Consider the following 23,006-nt stretch of genomic DNA (forward strand, 5'->3'; position numbering starts at 1 on the left):
AAAAGATATGAAATATAGCTAACATCCATGATAAACATGGATTGAGTACTTGAGAAAATAATGTCTTCTTTGATAGAGGCAGAGACAGTACAGAATGTAAAGAAAGAGTAACTATGGACATTCAACATTTCCCTTACTAAGAAATAACAGTAAATTCACATTTATGATTTTATGTGGTTTGTTAACAAATTTTAGGTGCTTTGCCATAATTCTGTCTCAATCTAGAGAACTATATTTCCATTCTCCTAAAAAGCTTAAAATTAAAACATGAATGTAATTGTTTAGGAAAGATTAATATTCTAGTTTCAGAAGATTAAACTAATTTAATCTGACTAGTAAAATAAATGTTCTCTTTGGGAATATGTTTTACTATTTTATTTATTATTTTATTTCTACACTTTATACATATCTTCAGTGCCACAAGATTTTATATTCAGTGTTTTTGGATTCAAAAAGAAAAGCATTGAAATATGCATAATTGAATCTATACACAAATCCTTGTAAGTATAAAGGCTTTCTTGGTGATATATATTTAGATGAGGTTCTGTCATTAGAAATCAATAGTGATGTGGTTTCTCTGAAATATAATTATTCATTGAAGTCATGAAATAGTACTGGAAAAAAAGCTAATATAAAAACAAAAGAATCATCAGAGAACATTTAACCTATGAAATGTATTATTTTAGGTAGAGCATTATTCTATTCATAATTGTCAGACAGTGAAATTTAAAGGTGTGAGGTGGTAGGCTCATTTCTGAAATAACCATTAAAGATTTATGCATATTCATGAGCTAGTATATTTCTGCTAAATCCAAACCTCTGCTCAAACATTGAGTATCCTCCTTCTGATATTGTACCCAGAGTGGGTAGAAAGAACTACTAATAAATACAATGTCCTCTACATGTAATAGAACTAAACTAAAAGTTTAGCTTCTTCATTTATAATTTTTTTAGCATACTAGGACACATCTATCCATTCACATCTAACCATCCATGTGTATGTTTGTAAATTTTAGACATATAAAATTGCAACAGATTTACTCATCAAATACTTTCCCTATTATAATTCCTGGTACCAAGTAAATATGAACAAGTACTTGTTAACAAATGAATCAACAAATGAATAAATGAGTTAAAATTGAGGTCTTGAATATTTTCTTTGATTTCCTCTTCAGGTATTCCTTGAGTTGAATAACGTAACTAATTTTTTCTAGTGCCAATTAATTCAGCCACAATCATGTAATGTTATACAGACCCTGTGTTAGGGGAATAATTCCATGTAAATTAATCATTTAGGATGATTCTTATTTGTTATATAGAGCCAGAATATTCAGATTTCTGACCTCTGGCAATTTTAATGTAATGGTTGGACTTGTCAGTAAAAGTGTATGTGGTAGACAACAGAATGTCATGACTTTTATTTCCAAAATGATACTAAAAACTTTTAAGGGTGAAAATACCACTCCTCTTAGACAGACCTGCAATTTCAAATGTATTCTGTACCCTTCACCCCAAATAATACAGTACATTAAAATAAAATTAATTTAATTGAATACCATCTGAGATGACCCCAATTAAAATTCAGCCTGCTTGAAGAGGCTAATATAGGATTACCAATACTGCATTTATTTTAGTCCACATTTCAGGATACCTTAAAAAGGACTAATGCCAAACTTTCCATATTTCACATTTTACTAACAAGTATATTCATGAAGTAATCTTGTTATTTGATACTAAAAATATATTTATGAATTTCCCATACACTCACCTGAAAATTAAATATTTTCATCAAACACTACCTCCAGTCTGTCTTACACATGTACTCCTCTTCCATAAGGCCATATTTTTAGCTCATTACTATTTTAGTTAATTACTACATCACTCATATGAAATTACTGATTCCTGATTAAAATGGAAAACACCCCAAAAAAAGCCAATGTATAAATATAATTTAAATTAGCATTTGGGATTTTATCAAATTCTAGTGTATTAATTTTCCTCATTAATTTTCCTCCTCATTTAATCTACTATTAAATATAGGTGTGTTCCCCCTAGATAAAACTCTTGAAGCTATTCAAGGTACCTAAAGGAATTCTACATATTTCTGATAAATAATGATAATAACTTTTAAGAAATTGTTTTTCATCTTTTAAAGAGTAGCATTATTAATATATAGATCTGTCATAAATAAAACCCAACTGTATCATGGGACATTGGAGGATGTATACCAAATAATTTGGTTCTTTTAGCATTTCTATATTAAATATCCTTTAACTTATAATTTATAATGTTTATATGTGCATAGGTTAGAAAATATATTAATTAAAAGTATAATAAAAAACATACAAAAATTGCCTATAATCCCAATGCCCAGTGTCAGAGTTTACTTTTGGAATATTTCTTTCCAATCTTTTTTTCTTTCAATTATATATTTATTTATTTTTAAATTAATGTATATACAGATACATACTTCTAGAAATACTAAATATACATTAAATGTTAATTAAGTATAACCAATATTAATAATTTTGTAAAACTTTATGATGATATAACATCACATGTATAGGAAAATGATAAAAATACTACAAAGAAATGTTGTATAGCCTTTACTCAGACTGACCAATTGTAATAATTTTGCCTGTTCACTTTAGCACTATCTCTCCTATTTCTTTTCCCCGTCTCTCTTTCTTATTCTCTTACTCTCCTGATTGAATGATAGAGATACAGATATAAGTATATAGAAACACATAATTTTCTTGCTGAACCATTTGAGAGTAAGTTGTATTGTCATCCCCTTTACCTTAAATAATTCAGTGTTTGTTTCCTGAGAACAACAGCATTCTATGACAGTTGTAATACAATTAAAATCACAATTTACTACTAATAAGATGTTATTATCTAAAATATATATATCTACATGTTATGAGTTGTCTCAATAATGTCGTTTATATCTATTTCCTTTCCCCATCCAGAACCAAATTATGATTACTCTTTGCATGTGGTTTTTATTTCTGTTTAGTCAGTTAATTCCAACTTAAGTTTCATCTCAGATTTATTTCAGTGGGCTCCTCCACTTCCAAAGATGACCCTTGTTTCTTCCTTTTATACATATCTCAAGGAAATATTTATTGTAAAATGGGCATCTTGGATGGCGTATTACAGAGACTGTTTATTCTATTATTAGCCACATGGGAGTTTTAATTTTTAGTCTTGTAGGCATTAATTCGGCTCAGTTCAACTCTGTTTTCCTGTGGCAGATTGACCCTATGTTCAAGCCTCCACTTTAATAGAATCTGTGACTTACTTCTAACCAGTAGAACATGGCAAAGGAGGTGGGATATAATTCCCCTGATTATGTTATATGACAAAAGTGATAGGGTTCTACCCCGTCATCTACTAAATTATGTAAGACTCTGTCTTTACAGACTAGGGAGATCCTCTCCTGCTGATCTCAGAAAGCAAAACTGCCATATTATGGGGAGGTCATGTGTCAGGAAACTGCAGAGGGTTCTAGGGTCTAAGAGGAACCCCAAGGAAACTAATCCTGCCAACAGACAGTGAGTTTAGAAGATGATTCTGAACTTCAAATGAGACTCTGGCCCCAGATGACTCCTTGATTTCAGCCTTTTGAGACCTGGGGTAGGTCACGATCAAACTTTCCACTTATTTCCTCAACTGTAGACTGCTGGCACCTTCCATCAGAATCTTCAGAGTCTCCTATTCACATGCATAGCTCTTGGACCAGCCAAGACCTTGGGCCTCTTTCCTAGAAGATTCTGGTGCTCTTTTCTTTGTAAGATTTCTCCTTGCCTCTTCAGATTCTTTAGCAATCATATATTCAGGCCACTGATTTCTCAACCAAAACCTTATCTTTTTGCCTAATTTTCATTTGTTTTTCCATATAAAACTATATAAATGCAAACCATATAAATGCAAATCTTTCCTGGTGCATTGTTATTATTTTAATAGTGAAGGACTCTCTCCCTCTCTTGTTTCTGTCTATTATTAATAACTCTACAGTGCCTTCAAGTAGTTGAATTTAAAAAAAATGTGCAAAGTTTATACTTATTATCTGAAGAAATTTTAGTCTCGTATAAGCTATTTTCTTCATTTCCAAAAATAATTGTCATTAATATTCTAATAGATATGCTTCTGTTCTTTTTCCAAACTTACAGATTGTGAAATAAGTCAATTTAAGAAATCTGAAATTCTTAAAACTCATCAGTTCAAAATCTTGCTGGAAAAAGGAAAGGGCACATCAAAATGAAATATATTAAGTGGAAATAAAGACAAAATAGAATCTGGGCTCCTGTTTTTATTTAAAAAACCTAAAGATGAAAATTACCCATGTAATGGATTTGCCACCACTGAAGTGAGCGGAGAAGAGATCTAATTGTGAATACAGACCTTAAATATTTTTTGAGGAAAATGTCCTTGCTGGATAAATGTCTGTGGTGGGGTGTGGGGGGTAAGCAATTACCCTGGAAGATTTCTCAGGCCAAAGATTCTCAGAGAAGGAAGCAACATCAGAAGTTACTGTGTCATTAGTAGATTTATGGTTTTGAAAATAAGGAGATCTGGAATGCCTGGGTGGCTCAGTTGGTTAAGCATTGGACTTCAGATCAGGTCATGATCCCACGGTTTGTGAGTTTGAACCCCACATCAGGCTCCATGCTGATTATGTGGAGCCTGCTTGGGATTCTCTCTCTCTCTCTCTCTGCCCTTTCTGTGCTCTTCCTCTCTCAAAATAAATAAATAAAAAAGAAAAGAAAATCTGGAGATCTAACTTTCAATAGAAGATACGTTTTTGAAATAAGATCAGTAGAATGTTCAAGACTTTGCTTGGAGACATTCTTTTTATAAATGTGAATACCTTATAAAATAATAAAACAGAGGATTCAAGAACCAGTTAGAAGGAATATAATATGGTGCCTTTCAGGGTCCAAGAATTAATTTTCTACCTTAACTACATATGTGATATTGAGAAAGTTATCACTTCTGAACTTCTCGCTTTTAACTGCAGTTATCTGACAGATGGAATTGATTTATCTGAAAAATGGAATAGGTAAAAATGCCTGCATCAGTAACTTTTCTAAAGATAATTAATGAATGCAAAACATCAAGGGTTCTGCCTTCATGTAGAAAATGCTCAGGAAGGGCTGGTTTTAACAATGCTGCTGCTGTTGTTTATAACTAAGTGCACATTTTCCTTGGTGCATAGTATTTTGCTTTGACCTTCACTAACAGAGTTCCAATTGACTTTCTGATCCAATTAACCATTTTTCTGGCCTTTTGCTCTGTATTTACATTTCCCTTGAGAAACTCATGGAATTGTTATGTACAACTAAACCCAGATTCCAGTTTATACCAGATATTCATATGTGATCTTCTAGACTGATTTATTTAGCAATTTTTTTTTTCATTGCTCCAGGTCTAAGGATCTGTAAGGAGATGAGCCTATTGAATTTTCCAATTTCTCTTGATATCCTTCTAATATAAAATACTCCTGTAACCTTAATATCTAGCCTTTTCTTTACATTTATTTTCCTCAGTTAACAAGGTACCCAGTGATGATTTTTATCCCTGCTCATCTCTAGCACATTTGGGTCCTAATTGTTAATAACTGCTGGATTGATGTAGGGACAAACTGAAGAGGTCAATGATCACAAGAAAGAATCAGTCAATAGGTCAATCCCTGGAATTTCAAGACTAAAGAATTGTGTTTATTATTTTTGAAAATGTATGTCCCAGAATCATGATTAGACATTAGGGTTAATAGAACTCTATTCTTTTCTACAAGATACAAAGTCTTCTGTGCTCTTTTGGTCAGAAGTTGGGGTAGTGGCTGGGGCACCTGGGTGGCTCAGTCAGTTAAGTGACCAACTCTTGATTTTGGCTCAGGTCATGATCTTGCAGTTCTTGAGTGTGAGCCTTTTGTGAGCTCCAGCCCCTTGTGAGTTTGAGCTCTACCCTGACAGTGTAGAACCTACTTGGGATTCTCTCTCTTTCTCCCTCTCTCTCTGCTTTCCCCTGTGCATTCTCTCTCTCTCTCTCTCTCTCTCTCTCTCTCTCTCAAAATAAGTAAAATAAAAGAAAAAAAAAGAAGTTGGGGTAGTGGAAATGATCAGGAGCTCACTGAGAATGTGCTTGCATATGTGTAGCTCAAGAAAGATATTTTTAATTGTCCTGATTGACTTCATAATTAAAAGAGATTTCTGCCAAGATTTTGGTAATTTTTTAGCTTTAGATTACAATATTTTTCCAACAAGATTTTCCTCCTTCGTTCTATATCCTTAAATAAAAAAATAACACAATTGGTTACTTCAGAAAATAAAAAATGTGAACAACTTTCATTAATGTGAATTAGGCAGAAATTTTATTTGAAAAACTGGCAGGGTAAATAAATACAATTAATGACCTTCCTTTTCATCATTGACATCACTAAGAGTTTGGACTTTAGCTGTCTTTATACATTTCAAAGAAAAATGGAAAGGGATAAAAAGAGTAAGAAACTTGTTTGCACATCACATATTTAGTAAAGCCAGCTATGTACAATATAGTACAGATCCTTGTCACAAATAAGATGGTTTGGAGAGCTATCAAATTTTGGATGTCATATCTAAATTCATGTAAGATAGATATAAATAGCATATTTCTTACATATATGCCTTTCTCATAATCTAGAAATCCAGAGAAGTGACTGAGTAAGCATTGTATTTATATATTGGCATGTATTTAGGAAAGAAGCTTTTTTGAAACTAAAGGCCTCAGTGATGGTGTTTGAAACATAATTTCCAAGGTTTTCCCTAAAATGTATGAGAAGAGTCATTAATGCAGACAGTGGAGAAATGCATGCACACACCCACATGCTCACATACAGAGATATAAATCAGTAATACTTTCCAGGCTTGCTTCCTCTTGGAATGGAAATATTTTTAAAGTATTAACCATTGAATATCCCTAATCCAAAAATATCCCAGTGTAATGTGAGTGCACAGAGGACCCTGAGCCCTGTAATGATACAGGCCCACACTGCAACTACAAGGAGGGAATAAGATGTGGCATCTTTAATTGTCCATCTAGAAGGCTCATACTTGTAGGTGCCAGAGGCAACGATTTCCTATGGTGTCCTTGTTTTGTCTCTCCCGTTGCCTTTAGGTTTCTCTAGAGACTGCTTCCTAAATAGGATCTGAGCCTTGTAGTTATTTCCAGATACAGTTCTCTTATTATATAAAGCCCTGTTGATGTCATGGTAAACTGTGGGAGAAAGAGCTGTGTTCTCTAGCCCAGTAATTAGGTCTTAGTCTTTTAGTGAGTTTGTGCCCCTGGACTATGATCTTTACTAGTATTTTTCAGGCTTTTATTTATTTATTTTCAATTCTTAGCCTAGAGAGGACTGGAGTTCTCCATGTCCAAGGCTAGAGGAGGTTTGAGTTAGTTATTTCCCTACCCTCACACACATTAGGCTCTGGTAAGACAGTAGGAAAACAGTGCTCTGAGAATGGTTGCTTTTCCCCTCATCTTAAGGAAGACTGAAGCGATTTTCTCTGATGTTTGTCCTGGGAACTTGTTTGCGCCTCTAGAGTTAAAATTCACAAAAGCCTCCCCAATGGCTGAGCCTCCCAGAGTGTATATTTCTCAAACTAATTCCGTCTCACTCTCTAGCAATGAATCACTCACCTCTAGCAGTCGGTCTGCTCCCAATAAGTGGTGATCCTCTGTATCTCTCTCTCTTTCTACTTGTAAGGCGGTGGTTTGTCCTGTGGCCTCAATTCTCTGATTAAACTAAGAAGAATTGTTGGCTTTCAGTTCATTTGGCTTTTTTCCTGTTGTGAGGATGGGAGTGATGACTTTCAAGCTCTTTATATGTGGGGCTGGAAACCTGAAGTCCAAATGTCTATAGGGACCATATTCTGATTTTGAAGACAATTCCACATCAATGTTCTAGAACTCTAATACTGTAGTCACTACCCACTTGTGTCTACTGAGCCCTTGACTTTTGGCTAGTTCATATTGACATGTACTGTTAGCATAAAATATACATAAGATTTGAATACTTTGTGTAAAACAAAAGAATGCAAAATATCTTATTGATAATTTTACTTTAATTATGTGATAAAATGTTACTATTGGATATATATTAGATAAAATAAAATATGAAAATAAACTTTAACTTCTTTTTGAATTTTTAAAAAGTGTTTACTTGCTTATTTATTTATTTTGAGAGAGAGAGAAAGAGAGACAGTGAGTGTGAGCAGAGAGAGGGGCAGAGAGAGAGGGAGAGAGAGAATCCCCAGCAGGCTACACACTGTCAGCACAGAGCCTGATGTGGGGCTTGATCGCATGAACAATGAGATCACAACCTAAGCTGAAATCAAGAGGTGGACGCTTAACTGGCTGAGACACCTAGGTGCCCCCCTTTTGACTGTTTTAACTAGAAAATTTAATATTTTATAATATTAATAATTAGATGTGGCTCACAGTTTATTTGTATAGTCCATGATCCTCTACAAAATAAGGAGAGATCATAATGTATTACTGGCAAAGAATGGGAAGGATTCTCTTTTCCTTGTCCTGAAATTAATTATAGGGTTCCATTTAGAAGATAAGATGCAACAAATTTAGCATTGCAAAAGACAGATATCAACCATAGGGTGTTTTAAAAACAAAGTTCATTGTACACAAGTGACCACAAACAAAGGGTCATCGTCAGGTGACAAATGGTAAGGAGAACCTGTTGCTGCATAGACGAGATATCCACACATCCACCAGCACATGTATCTACTGTTGTCCCCTGTCATTAGGCCCAGGTTTCCAAAAGCTTAATACCCCCTACCATAAGGCCCTTATCCAAAGTCAAATAATAAGATAGGTGACCATCTGGCCTGGCAATAGTATGAGCATAATACAATAAAGACACATGATCTGGTAAAGATAGGAGTTAAAAGGGACCGGTCAAAGCTGTATTTGCAAGGTCTAAATCTTACTTATATAATAACAACTACAGCTTCCATGAGGGTAAGAATTTTTTTTTTCTTTTTAACCACCATTCAGTACTTAGAAAATAGCATAATATATATTGGATACTCCATAAATATTTATTGAAAAAAGAAAAAAATGAGTTTTTCTTGTTCGGTTTATTTCATCTCTACCTCTGTGGACACTTTTTCTGTCTAATAGTGGCAGATAAAATGGTTTCTATTATATTTTGACTTGGATTAAGATGATCTACTACTAAAGTACATTTCAATTTTCGGATTTTGACCTAAATTTTCTTGGTCTTTCTGATATTCACCCTTTTTTCCTAGCTAGTAAGATAGTATTATTATTTAGGGTATCTATCACCATGTAAGCTATGGCTCTAAAAGAATTACTGAAAATAACATTAGTTAATTAGAGTTATATAATATTTCAAGTAATATTAGTCTCATAATTAGAATAATGGTGTTATGGTAGCCAATATTCCCTGAACAAAGCAAGAAACTTTTAATGAACCTGCATTAAACAGAATTCAAGCCCTTCTAAGCTGAGCCATCAAATGTAACCACTGTAGATTGTGATGAACAAAGAATTAGCACTAATAAGTAGGGCAGCTAATAATATTAACTAAGCTGGGAGAACAAAAGTGAACTCAGTCTATGACTAATTATTCTATTCAGTCATGGTATAGAGTGTTTATTAGATGAACTATAAATGGTACTATTTTGCAAAAGGGGGAATATTCTTGATTTCTAGATCCCGAATATGTAATAAGTTGGGTCTATCCAGGTGAAGTGCAATACTAACTCTAGCCTTGAGCATCATAAGAATTAAAATTAACATATTTGGGGATCCTGGGTGGCTCAGTCGTCTAAGCGTCCGACTTCAGCTCGGGTCATGATCTGACGGTGGGTGGGTTTGAGCCCCCCATCAGGCTCTGTGCTGACAGCTCAGAGCCTGGAGCCTGCTTTGGATTCTGTGTCTCCCTCTCTCTCTGCCCTTTCCTCGCTCACAATCTCTCTCTCTCTCTTTCTCAAAAATAAACATTAAAAAAATTTTAAATAAATAAAATTAACATATTTATTGAAGCTTAAAAAAATAAAATCAAATAGAGGCACCTGGGTGACTCAGTTGGTTAAATGTCTGGCTTTTGGTTTCGGGTCAGCTCTTGATCTCATGGTTTGTGAGTTTGAGCCCCACACTGGGCTCTGTGCTGACAGCACAGAACCTGCTTGGGATAATCTGTCTCTCTCTCTCTCTTTCTCTCTGCCTTTCCCCTAGTCTCTTTCGTGCACACTCTGTCTCTCTGTCTTTATCTCTCAATATAAATAAGTAAACTTTAAAAAAAATAAAATAAAATTTCTTGATTTTGTGGCCTTTGTTTATTTCCCAAATCCCCATTTAGCTAATGTTCAGAATTGCCTAGTCTTTTAGCTACTAAATCACCATTTTTGGTTTTATTGTTCTGTAGAGTTAATTTAATCTTTTTTTAGCTCATCGTTAGTTATGAGTGTTAGTGTAATCAATGTGTGTTGTCATCAATTTATGTCCTCATATTATGTAAAGAAATATAAATATGGTGATTTTGTAAAAGAAATATATATTTGATTTGTCCGTTTCCAAGTTCATGGTCATCTTCTCTGTGAACCATATAATTTTGGTTCTAATCAAGCCAATGATGTCTCTAAGTCATTACTTCCTCCCCTATGTCATAAAGTTTCAGGTCTTCGTATTTGGATTTTTCAGTCTTTTCATGGTGGACATGGCAAAGTAAATTTGGAGGTCTGGGACATTCATTGACTACACTGCTACCTATAATCTATCAGTTTACTTGGTTCTGCCTGCCATCAAGATATATGGCTGGAGAAATAGCACTACAGAGGAAATAGTTACAGAGAAATAAATGACCTGTGAGAGAACTACAAGTCTCTAGAGTGTGGGGCAGAAGGCAGAAAGTTATCTTGGTCAAAGTTTTTGTTTGTATCCATATGTCCAGGCAAGTTTGGAACTGCAGGAATTATGTTCCTGACTCATAACCTTGCCCACTACCCAACTTCATTCTTGTTCTCTTAGTCATGACTCCATAGAAAATTTTTCCAGCCTCAGACTGGGATTACTCTTTTGCTCTACTGGGAAAATTTTCCTCATTCACGTGAGATCCTTCCTTCCTTCCCTCTTTCCTTCCTTTAATATGGGAGGAGTTTTATTCCACCCTTCTAAATTCTTGGCTGAGACAACCCTGTAATAAAAGATTAGTAGAACAAAAACAAAAAGGTGCTTAATAACATCAATACTCCTATGCACATGCAAGATACCCAGGAAAATTAACTTCTTGAAATGGCCCAAAGAGATAGATCAGTAGGTCATATCTTGGAAATTCATCTATAACTTGTAGTTATTCCAAAAGGAGAAAACGAGGCAAGTGAATCAGAAGATATATCACAGTATAAACATAAGTAAAATTTTCTGGGCTGAAAAGAAACTAGGCTTGGAAACCATGGGTTCTCATTCCTTTGGAAACAAAGCTCATTCAATGAAAGCAGATATAACCTGATTAATAGATACATTCTTTGAGCCCTCAACATATTCAAAGACACTGAAAACTTTCGTATGCAGCTATGCTGAAAAAAAAATCCCAAGAGTCACCTGTTCCAGCACCTTTCATAACCCAAGTCCTGGAAAGAGTAGTAAGACAGCCATGATCCCTCCTCTTACAGGCTTTTCCAGGCTACTATAGGGAAGGAACAAGGTGCTCAGAGAGCAACACAATAATGGCTGATGTTAACTGAGTGCTTACTCTGGGCCAGCGCTTGTTCTCTGTGCCTTAGATACTTAACCCTCATTAACTAGTTTACAAATGAGGAGGCTAAAGTGCAAAGAGGTGAAGAGACTTGCCAAAGTCACAAAGTGTTTAGGTGAGAGGATCTGGGATTTGAGCACAGACTGTCTAGTTCCACCATTCTGATTCTTTTCTACACATCTTAAAAAGGAAAGGATTTTTAAACTGAGGCTAGCAAGTAGGTAGTAGGTGACTGGGCAGATGTAGGGGGAGGCAGACAGTAGCATTTGCTAGATAGAGAAAATAATCTATTTCAGAGACCCTGAAGTAGGAGGAACTTAGGTGCAGGGAAATTTGAAAGAAGACTCACATGGTAAGCCTTAAAACTATAAAAGGAAGAAATTAATGGGATGAAATCTTTCTTTTCTTGAGGCTTTTAGACACTATCATGATGTGACTACCATATATATAAAATTTACTTCAAAAATCTCTGGGATTATAGTAAAACAGCTAGTTTCTCTCTTTCTGTTCCCCCCCCCCCCCTTTCCTTCCCTTCTCTTCTCTTCCCTCTCTCCTCCTCCCTACCCCTTCAACATAAATGTGATTGGTCCAACTGCCTTCTGGGTGGTTTCCTTAAGATATCCCACAAACACCTCATTATACCTCAATTATCCCCACCCAAACTCAATTTGCTTCTAGTATTACATACTATTTCAGTGAACAACTTAGCCTATCAAAGGCCCAAGAAATACCTGTATACCTAATACTCAACCTTGATTATCTTCATGACTTACCATGCTCGTTTATCATCAATCATCAAATTCTATACAGTCTACTTCCTAGACAGGTACTGAAATCATTTGGCATTCCCATAACCACTACTGAGGACTAAAGTTTTGACACTCATCACTAGTCATGTGGATTTCTTTCAGGAAAACTCAAAACTACAGAAATTCTGAATGATCCCTTCCTTCCTTTTGTTGGGGATTGAGCTGAGCTGGAGAGAGCTGAGAGGCCAGGTGTCAGAGAAACCAATTAAAACAACAAACTGAAATAAAAGTAACAACAAAGCCTTTAGTCACTTACTGTGTGTGATAGTATCAGTAAGAGGTTAAAGCAGAGAAAGTATTGACTCCTCCAGTTCCATTTTCCCCTGGGATTGTAGCAAGAGAAGGGCCAGTGGATCAGCACATTTGTGGAGAGTTGCCTCACTATTGAGGGAGCCCGGAACAAAGCCTCCTGCAGTGTAAGGACCTGTGGGCTAGGAGACGGCAGGGGGAAGGACTAGGAGGAGAAAAACATGAACTACTGAGTGAAAATGGGGAAAGGTGTCCTCAAGATTTCTTCTCTCTCCCCGATACAAGGCCCTGAGGAAGGCCTCTGCCTGGGCTAGGAAAGTAGATATGCCTAAGAGCATGGTAAACCAGGGGCCCCCACTCCTTGGCCTTGACTGCTTTCAGAGACTGCCATGAACTGCCCCTGCAAGAATCTGGTGTGGGAAAGGCAGCTTTTCCCTGTAAGACCTGCCAGATTAAATGCCTATGACTGGGCCTGGAAAAATATGCATAGGGCTGTGTATTGTAGCCAGGTGCCAGCCTCCTCACTTTCTGGATTCACCTCTCATTGTCATCTTCAGTCTACAAACACCTTCAGTTCTCTATACTTCTATGCTCTTATGTCTACTTACTTGTCTGCTTCTGCCTTATCTGCTATCTTAGCCACTTTTGGTGTATTTATTCCTTCTTCATACTTCAGATCAGTTTTTTTAAATGTTTATTTATTTTTGAGAGTGGGGGAGGGGCAGAGAGAGAGGGAGACAGAGAATCCAAAACAGGTTCCACACTGTCAGCACAGAGCCCACTTTGGGGCTCGAACTCACCAACAGTGAGATCATGACCAGAGCCAAAGTCAGACTCAACCAACTGACCCACCCAGATGCCCCTCCAATCAGTTTAAATACCAACCTGTCCAAAAATATTTTCCAACTTGCTATTTAGATTTCCTCTAGCATTTTGAGCTAGGTCAATCATCAGGGTTCCTGACCATGTGTGTATATCAAACATTTCTTGTGATTACTTGTATCCTTGAACTAATGGTAAATGTAAATATTATTCCAAATATAGTGCTTTCCAAACTTGCTTCAGTATTTACCTACGCCTTGAAAACAAAACACATTTTTAAAAATGGTATAGAATTTTTTCAAATAAAGAGTTTCTCTAAGAAAGAGATATATTTCTATCCCCTGGCTGAACAGATCTGTGACACAGGATTCATTTTATAACAATTATAATCATTAGAAAACTGCTTATTAATATTGAACAGAAATCTATAATACTTTCAAGTGCTTCAACCTTTTGATATCTAATCCTACGTTTTGTTTGTTTTCTATAATGGGTATTCAGCTACTTGAGAACAGATACTAGTACACCTAATAAGTATTCTCTCCTTCTTTAGCTATTCTTCAAATGTGAATGATTTTTAGATATTTTCCTACTCTGAACATTATCCTCTGTGTGGGCTCCTATCTCTAAATATTCCTATAAAAATGTAATCCTATGAATGAACAAAATAAAACTGATGTAATCTTAGTTTAACACATTGGAGCTATATTAACTCCCTTGATCCTGTTACTTAATTCTTATCTGGATTTATTACATAGTTCTATAAATTGTAGTTCACATATCTGAAAAATCCCCATGTATGTTAATAGCTTCTTTCCCTTTAACACTACAGATAAGTGAACTATTAAAATATGTGTGCATATTTGAAGATATAAACTAAAAGTTTTTCTTTATCATCTTCAGCAATACTAAGACACATACTTAGACACTAAATCTTTTTATCTCCTCTACTTACATTTCCCTACTAATATTTACCCTTTATCTCAGAAATAACTTTGCGATATTATCAGTGAAGCATATCCTGTGTGGAGGATTCATTGGCATCTATTGGTGCCGGGCTCTACTGAATTGAGAGCCCAGCCGGAGGAAAAGAAAGGCATATATCAGAAGCTCAGGGTCTCATGTTCCATAAGTCTCAAAAGGATGCTGATACAATCCCAATGGGTGTGCTTAGTCCATGGACCACCTCTAATAAAAATTATTTTTAAATAAGTGTTTTAAAATTGACCTTTTAAAAGCTTTATTCTAAAACACTGTGTCTCTATGATGGAATTCATTTGGAAACTGAATTTGCTTTACAGAAATTCTTGTTAAATATATGATGGAATCCAGTAAAGAGAAATCAATGCTATATATACATATATTTCCAATACCATTTAGTCTACCACTAGTCTATGAAATAGAGTTCATGTAAAAATCAATTTGGTCATTTCCAAGTAAGATTTAATAACCTGGTATGTCAAACATGTTTTATTAGATCCAGCTATAGTTCATCGCTAACAAAATTACACATGAAGATTGAAGTCTCTTAACTTGCAGAAGAGTTGTACAATCATTTGCAGAATGATTTAAGAAGAAGAAAATGAGCCTCTGTTGATAGTGACATTTAAGGATATATATTTACTCTTGAGCCAGGATTTGTAAGTAATTTGATGAGTGACTTAAATCTTTTTTTTTTTTTAATAAGCTTGGAATATCGCTTATACAAAGAAATAACTAGAGAAGATGGAGACACCTTGTGACCATGGTTCTATTTCAAAGGTCTCTGAATTCGAGGTCACACTCTTCAACATAGTGGTAAGGACAAAAGGTTCTGAGGACATGGCTGGATGTAGAGGTTGGCTTCATACTTGATGGATATGTAGCTTTTCCTCAAATTTACAGTGAGAATAAAAATTGTATCTACCCAACAAGTTTGTTGAGAAAGTAAAAAGAAACATCACATTTAAAATACCTACCACAGGGGCGCCTGGGTGGCTCAGTCAGTTGAGCGTCCGACTTTGGCTCAGGTCATGATCTCTTGGTTGGTGAGTTTGAGCCCCTGTCGGGCTCTGTGCTGACAGCTCAGGGCCTGGAGCCTGCTTCGGATTCTGTGTCTCCCTCTGTCTCTGCTCCTCCCCTGCTCAGACTCTGTCTCTCTCTCAAAAATAAATAAAGATTAAAAATTTTTTTAAAAAATACCTACCACAATATTTGACATATAAGAGTTACTCAAAAAAAAAAAAATCATTATTAGTTGTTTAAGGTTGCATAAGAAACAAAAACCCCTGTTCCTTTTCTTACTATTTTGAAATATTCGTATTTTGCACTGTCATCATTGTTTAGAGAATACTTTTAAACAGTGGAACTATAAAACTTAAAAGCTCAGCTCTTTTGAATAAACTTCCTAATATGGTGCCTGCCATAGAGAAGGCAATAAATACGTTTTTAATGGATGAAGGGAGAACTGAGCATTCTGAGGCATGACTTCCTTTGCACCGTGACTTTCTTGAGGCACCCTCTAAGATCTTGCGCCATGGAATACTTTTAGAATATTTGCACCAGATATTCCTTAACTTTGGATCTCTTGTCTTAGGAGCAACTGCAGCAAGACCGGTAAATGCTAGATTGAAGGATTTGTTAGGGAGATTTATCACACTCACAGGTGATAGGAGATAGCCCAGTGCACTAAAGAGGCAACTTTAGTCCCGAGTCCCAGTGTGAGCATTTGAGATGCCTTGATCTTAGCTGAAAGACAAACTATGGATTTTGGTGAATTATGGAGCAGGGCTTATTCATACACACAGGAAGCAGTGTCTTGTCATTTGCCAGGCAGTGGCAGGACTGCAGACACACGTGTGTTTTGGCAAAAAATAATTGAAAGGCCAGATCAAGGCAAGACAGGAAATGGGTCTTAAAGAAATGGGATCTTAGTGTGTTACTAACACAGGAACTTGGGTATAAGCAACCAGTTAGAAAGCCCCCTACCATAACAAATTAGAGATGGGGATTTAGGGCAAAAGACAGAAGCCATGTTTGAAGAATTGGGCCACAGGATGAAGGATGACTGGCAGTCAAGTGTAACGTGATTTGGAGTGTTACCATGTTAAGCAGCAGCTTTTAAAATCCCTCTGCTGAAAGTTAAAATCCATCTTAAGAAGGAAGCAAAGCTGGATCTGTAGTAGGATTTAGCATCTCTTTGGGGGAAAGAAGTCTCTGGATCAGGTGGCACCCAAAATTCTCCAACAGCATTTGTAATTAGACTTTAAAATATGCTTTATTCTTATAATGACAACAAGAATTTTCACATCGGTTGAAATACAGCTTCTTACAAAAGTGTTTTAACTCTGATTTGATGTAACAATTCTTTCCCTTAAAGTTTCTTGTTATGTTTATCATTTGCTATGAATCCTCATATACTCAAATATGTAAATACATTTAGTAATCCTTTTTTTTTGTCCCTCCCTGTTACAATATATTCAGAGATTTTACACACAATCCTGTCAAATGACCACATTGCCAGAAATCTTTTCAATATAGTTTGATGTTCTCTAGACAGATCAATGATCTGGGGCCTTGGATCCACTTATAATACCAATATAGACTCCGTGAGCTCTTAATCTCTGTCATACCCTTGCCAACTCTGCAACAATTTAGTGCCATTTTCTTGCCATATCATCTATGATCATCTCTGGCACTGGACTTCCTGAACATTGCTCTAGTGTCTGGTAGTGTGTAGCCTATGCAAGCACTTTCAGACTTGCTTTTTGTCTTGTACTTTATCAGCAGCCTTGTCGTTGGTGGATCCCATTTCCAAGCATATCTGCTACATAACTCTTCCCCTTTCCAGAAAAAGACTCAAATTTCCTAAGAATTGTGAGTTTACAAAGGCTGAATTAAGCGTAATTTCTAGCCTGCAATGTTGTGAGGAAATTTCTTAGACTTTTGCCACAGGAAATAATCTTGCATGCTTCTGGCAACCTTCTGAATACCCACAGCTGCAATATAAGCTTTCCAAACTGACAAGTATGATCTTAAATGACTTTCACCATTTCTCTCTTGTTTTTTTTAATTTTTTTTTAACATTTATTTATTTTTGAGACAGAGAGAGACAGAGCATGAATGGGGGAGGGGCAGAGAGAGAGGGAGACACAGAATCGGAAGCAGGCTCCAGGCTCTGAGCTGTCAGCCCAGAGCCCGATGTGGGGCTCGAACCCATGGACCGCGAGATCGTGACCGGAGCTGAAGTCAGATGCTTAACCAACTGAGCCACCCAGGTGCCCCACTTGTTTGTTTTTTTATATTAAATATAATTTATTGTCAAATTGGTTTCCATACAATACCCAGTGCTCATCCCAACAGGTGCCCTCGTCAATGCCCATCACCCACCTTCCCCTCTCCCTTACCCCCATCAACCCTCAGTTTGTTCTCAGTATTTAAAAGTCTCTTATGGTTTGCCTCCCTCCCTCTCTGTAACTTTTTTTCCACCTTTCCCTCCCCCATGGTTCTCTGTTAAGTTTCTCAGGATCCACATATGAGTGAATACATATGGTATCTGTCTTTCTCTGCCTGACTTATTTCACTTAGCATAATACCCTCCAGTTCCATCCACGTTGCTACAAATGGCCAGATTTCATTCTTTCTCACTGCTAAGTAGTATTCCATTGTATATATAAACCACACCTCTTTATCCATTCATCAGTTGATGGACATTTAGGCTCTTTCCATAATTTGGCTATTGTTGAAAGTGCTGCTATAAACATTGGGGTACAAGTGCCTCTATGCATCAGCACTCCTGTATCCCTTGGGTAGACCACTTTCTTACACGATTCACAAAAATAAACTCAAAATGGATGAAGGACCTGAATGTGAGACAGGAAAACATCAAAACCCTAGAGTAGAAAGCAGGAAAAAACTTCTTTGACCTCAGCTGCAACAATTTCTTACTCGACACATCTCCAAAGGCAAGAAAATTAAAAGCAAAAATGAACTATTGGGACCTCATTAAGATAAAAAAGCTTCTGCACTGCAAAGGAAACAATCAGCAAAACTAAAAGGCGACCAATGGAAAGGGAAAAGATATTTGCAAATGACATATTGAATAAAGGGCTAGTGTCCAAAATCTATAAAGAACTCACCATTTATTTTGATCATGAGTTGAACAGTTTAGGTATTGTGATAAAAGAAAACTCTTGAAGTAATTTAAGGAGATTAAGAATAATCTGGGGACACTTGAGTGGCTCAGTCAGTCAAGCGCCTGGCTTTGGCTCAGGTCATGATCTTCTGGTTTGTGGGTTCAAGCCCCGGATCAGGCTCTGTGCTGACAGCTCAGAGCCTGGAACCTGCTTTGGATTCTGTGTCTCCCTCTCTCTCTGCCCCTCCCACGCTTACACTCTGTCTCTCTCTCAAAAATAAATAAACATAGAAGAAAAAAAGAATAATTTCATGTGCCTTTGCATTAAAAACCCCTCTGAAAGACAATTACTGAAGAGTTCCTGGAGGTATAGATTAAGGATTAGATTACACATCACATAACAAGTCTTCCTAATTTTTTTCAACATCTCTCTGGCCACTTGTCATCTGAACCTCATCATCTGTGTCCTCTGCTGCTGTCATCTCCTGTCTGACCACTGATAGCCTTTATTATTCAGAGCAACTTCATTTTCTCTTGATTTTTCCAATTAGCTCCTCCAGCTATTGTCCATTTGATTAATTTCATTGTTTTCTTTCTTTCTTTCTTTCTTTCTTTCTTTCTTTCTTTCTTTGTAATGGTTAATTGTTTTTGACAGAGAGAGAGACAGAGCGCAAGCAGGAGTGGGGGGGGGGGGGCAGAGAGAGAGGGAGAATCTGAAGCAGACTCCAGGCTCCGAGCTGCTAACACAGAGCCCTGCGGGGCTCAAACTCACAAACTGAGATCAAGACCTGAAGCTGAAGTCAGACGCTTAACTGACAGACTCACCCAGATGCCCCTCTATTTTTTTCTTAAATGGTTGAAGTAGAGGTAAGAAACTTAAAAAACAAATAATATATTTTTTTCTTCTAGTTTTTTGATAGCAAGATCATAATCAGATTGTTACCATTTTATGACTGATATAAGATCTTCAAATGTTTTCCTTTTTTTTCAATATCATACAAGTATCACTTCCTGAGGCTCATTTTGAGGACAATTTTTGAATGAATTCATGCCTCAACTCAGCTCACCCTTTTGCTGTCAGTGAATCCAGATATTGGCATGGGTAACTGGATGAAATATTAATTCATTGCTGATGCCAACACTATTTGAGGACTGAATTTGCTTGACAAGACCTCAATGGGCATGTAAAAAAAATCCCATACTTTTTTTTTTTCTTCTCTGAATGCTTATTTTAGTTTACTTTTAATATTTCATTTTTGATTTTTTGTTTTATTTATTTATTATTTATTTATTTATTTATTTAAATTCAAGTTAGTTAATATATATGTAGTATTTGTTTCAGGAATAGAATTTAGTGATTCATCCCTTATATATAACATCCAGTGCTAATCCCAGCAAGTGCCCTCCTTAATACACATTATCCGTTCAGCCCATCTCCCCCACCAAACACCCCCTCCAGCAACCATCAGTTTGTTCTCTGTATTTAAGAGTCTCTTATCATTTGCCTCCTTCTCTGTATTTACCTGGTTTTTCCTTCCTTTCTCTATGTTCATCTGTTGTGTTCCTTAAATTCCATAAATGAGTGAAATCATATGATATTTGTCTTTCTCTGATGGATTTATTTAATTTAGCATAATACACTCTAGTTCTATCCATGTTGTTGCAAATAGCAAGATTTCATTCTTTCTGATCACCGAGTAATATTTCATTGTATATAAATATACCACATCTTCTTTATCCATTCATCAGTCAATAGACATTTTGGCTGTTTCCATAGAAACATTGGGGTGCATGTACTACTTCGAATCAACATTTTTGTATCCTTTGCATAAATACCCAGTAGTGCAATTGCTGGGTTATAAGGTGGCTCTATTTTTTTATTTTCTCAGGAAACTCATGTTGTTCTCCTGAGTGGCTGCACCAGTTTGCATTCCCAGTAATGGTGCAAAAGTGTTTCCCTTTATCTGCATCCTTGCCAGTATCAGTCATTTCTTGAGTTATGAAGTTTAGCCATTCTGACAAATGTGATGTGATATTTCATTATGGATTTGATTTGTATTTCTCTGATGATGAATAATGTTGGGAATCTTTCCATATGCCTGTTAGCCATTTATATGTCTTCTTTGGAAAAGTGTCTATTCATGTCTTTTGCCCAGTTCTTCATTAGATTATTTGGTTTTGGGTGTTCAGTTTGATAAGTAAGTTCTTTGTAGATTTTGGATGCTGATTCTTTATACAATACATCATTTGCAAATATCTTCTCACATTCTGTCTGTTGCCTTTTAGTTTTGTTGATTGTTTTCTTCACTGTGCAGGAGCTTTTTATCTTGATGAGGTCCCAATAGCTCATTTTTACTTTAGTTTCTCTTGCCTCCAGAGACATGTATTGTAAGAAGTTGTGCAGCTGAGGTCAAAGAGGTCACTGCCTCTGTTCTCTAGATGGTTTCCTATCTTACACTTAGGTCTTTCATCCATTTGGAATTTATTTTTTGTGCATGTTGTAAGAAAGTGATCCAGTTTCATTCTTCTTCATCCCACTGCCCAGTAATCCCAGCATCATTTGCTGAAGCGACTGCCTTTTTTCAATTGGATATTCCTTCCTGCTTTGTCGAAGATTAGTTGGCCATACATTTGTGGGTCCATTTCTGGGTTCTCTTTACTGTTCTATTGAGCTATGTATCTGTTTTGTCTTGATGAATACAGCTTTGTAATATAGCTGGAAGTCTGGAATTGTGATGCCTCCAGCTTTGGTTTTCTTTTTTCAACATTACTTTGGCTATTCAGGGTCTTTTCTGGTTCCATGCAAATTTTAGAATTGTCTGTTCTAGCTCTGTGAAGAATGCTGGCATCGTTTTGCTAGGGATTGCATTGAATGTACAGGTTGCTTTGGGTACTATTGACATTTTAACAATATTTGTTGTTTCAATACATGAGCATGGGATGTGTTTCCATTTTTTTGTGTCCTTAATTTTTTTTAATAAACTTTCTACAGTTTTCATTGCACAGATCTTTTACCTCTTTAGTTAGGTTTATTCCTAACTATTTTGGGCATGTTATTATTTTGGGTGCAATTGTAAATGGGATCAATTCCTTGAGTTTTCTTTCTTCTGCTTAATTATTGGTGTATAGAAATGCAACTGATTTCTGCATGTTGATTTTATATCCTGCATCTGCACTGAATTCATATATCAGTTCTATAATTTTTTTTTGGTGGAGTCTATTGGGGTTTCCATGCAGAAATCAAGGCATCTGTGAAGAGTAAAAGTTTGATTTCTTCCTTGCCAATTTGTATGCCTTTTACTTCTGTTTGTTGTCTGAATGCCAAGTCCAGGACTTCCAGTACTATGTTGAAAAACAGTGGTGAAAGACAGTGTCATGTTCTTCACCTTAGGGGGAAAGCGCTCATTTTTTCCCTATTAAGGATGATATTAGCTGTGGATCTTTCATATATGGTCTTTATGATGTTGAGATATGTTCCTTCTATCCCTCCTTTCTTAAGCGTTTTTACCAAGAAAAAGTATGCTATATATTGCCAAATGCTTTTTCTGCATCTATTGAGAGCATCATCTTCTTATTCTTTATTTTATTAACGTGGTGTATCATGTTGGTTGATTTGCAGAGGTTGAAACAGGCCTGAAGCCCAGGAATAAATCCCACTTGGTCATGGAGAATAATTCTTTCAATGTACTGTTGAATTCTATTTGCTAGTATCTTGTTGAAAATTTTTGCATCGAGTTTTTTCTGGGATAATGGCCTATAATTCTCCTTTTTAGTGGGGTCTATGTCTGGTTTTGAAATCAAGGTAACACTGGCTTCATAGAATGAGTTTGGAAGCTTTCCTTCCATTTCTACTGTTTGGAACACTTAGAGAAGAATGGGTATTAACTCTTCTTTAAATCTGGTAGAATTTCCCTGGGAAGCCATCTGGCCCAGGATACTTGTTTGTTGGAAGATTTTTGATTACTGATTTCTTTGCGGGTTATGGGTCTATTCGAATTTTCTATTTCTTCCTGTTTCAATTTTGGTAGTTTGTACATTTCTAGGAATTTTTCCATTTCTTCAATATTGCCCAGTTCGTTGGCATATAATTTTTCATAGTATTCTAATTGTTTGTGTTTCTGTAGTGTTGGTTGTGATCTCTCCTCTTGCATTCATGATTTTATCTATTAGGGTCCTTTCTTTTTTCTTTTTGGTAAGTCTGGCTAGAAGTTCATCGATTTTGTTAATTCTTTCA

The sequence above is a fragment of the Neofelis nebulosa genome, chromosome 3 (assembly GCF_028018385.1).
Source record: "Neofelis nebulosa isolate mNeoNeb1 chromosome 3, mNeoNeb1.pri, whole genome shotgun sequence".
Lineage (NCBI taxonomy): Eukaryota > Metazoa > Chordata > Mammalia > Carnivora > Felidae > Neofelis > Neofelis nebulosa.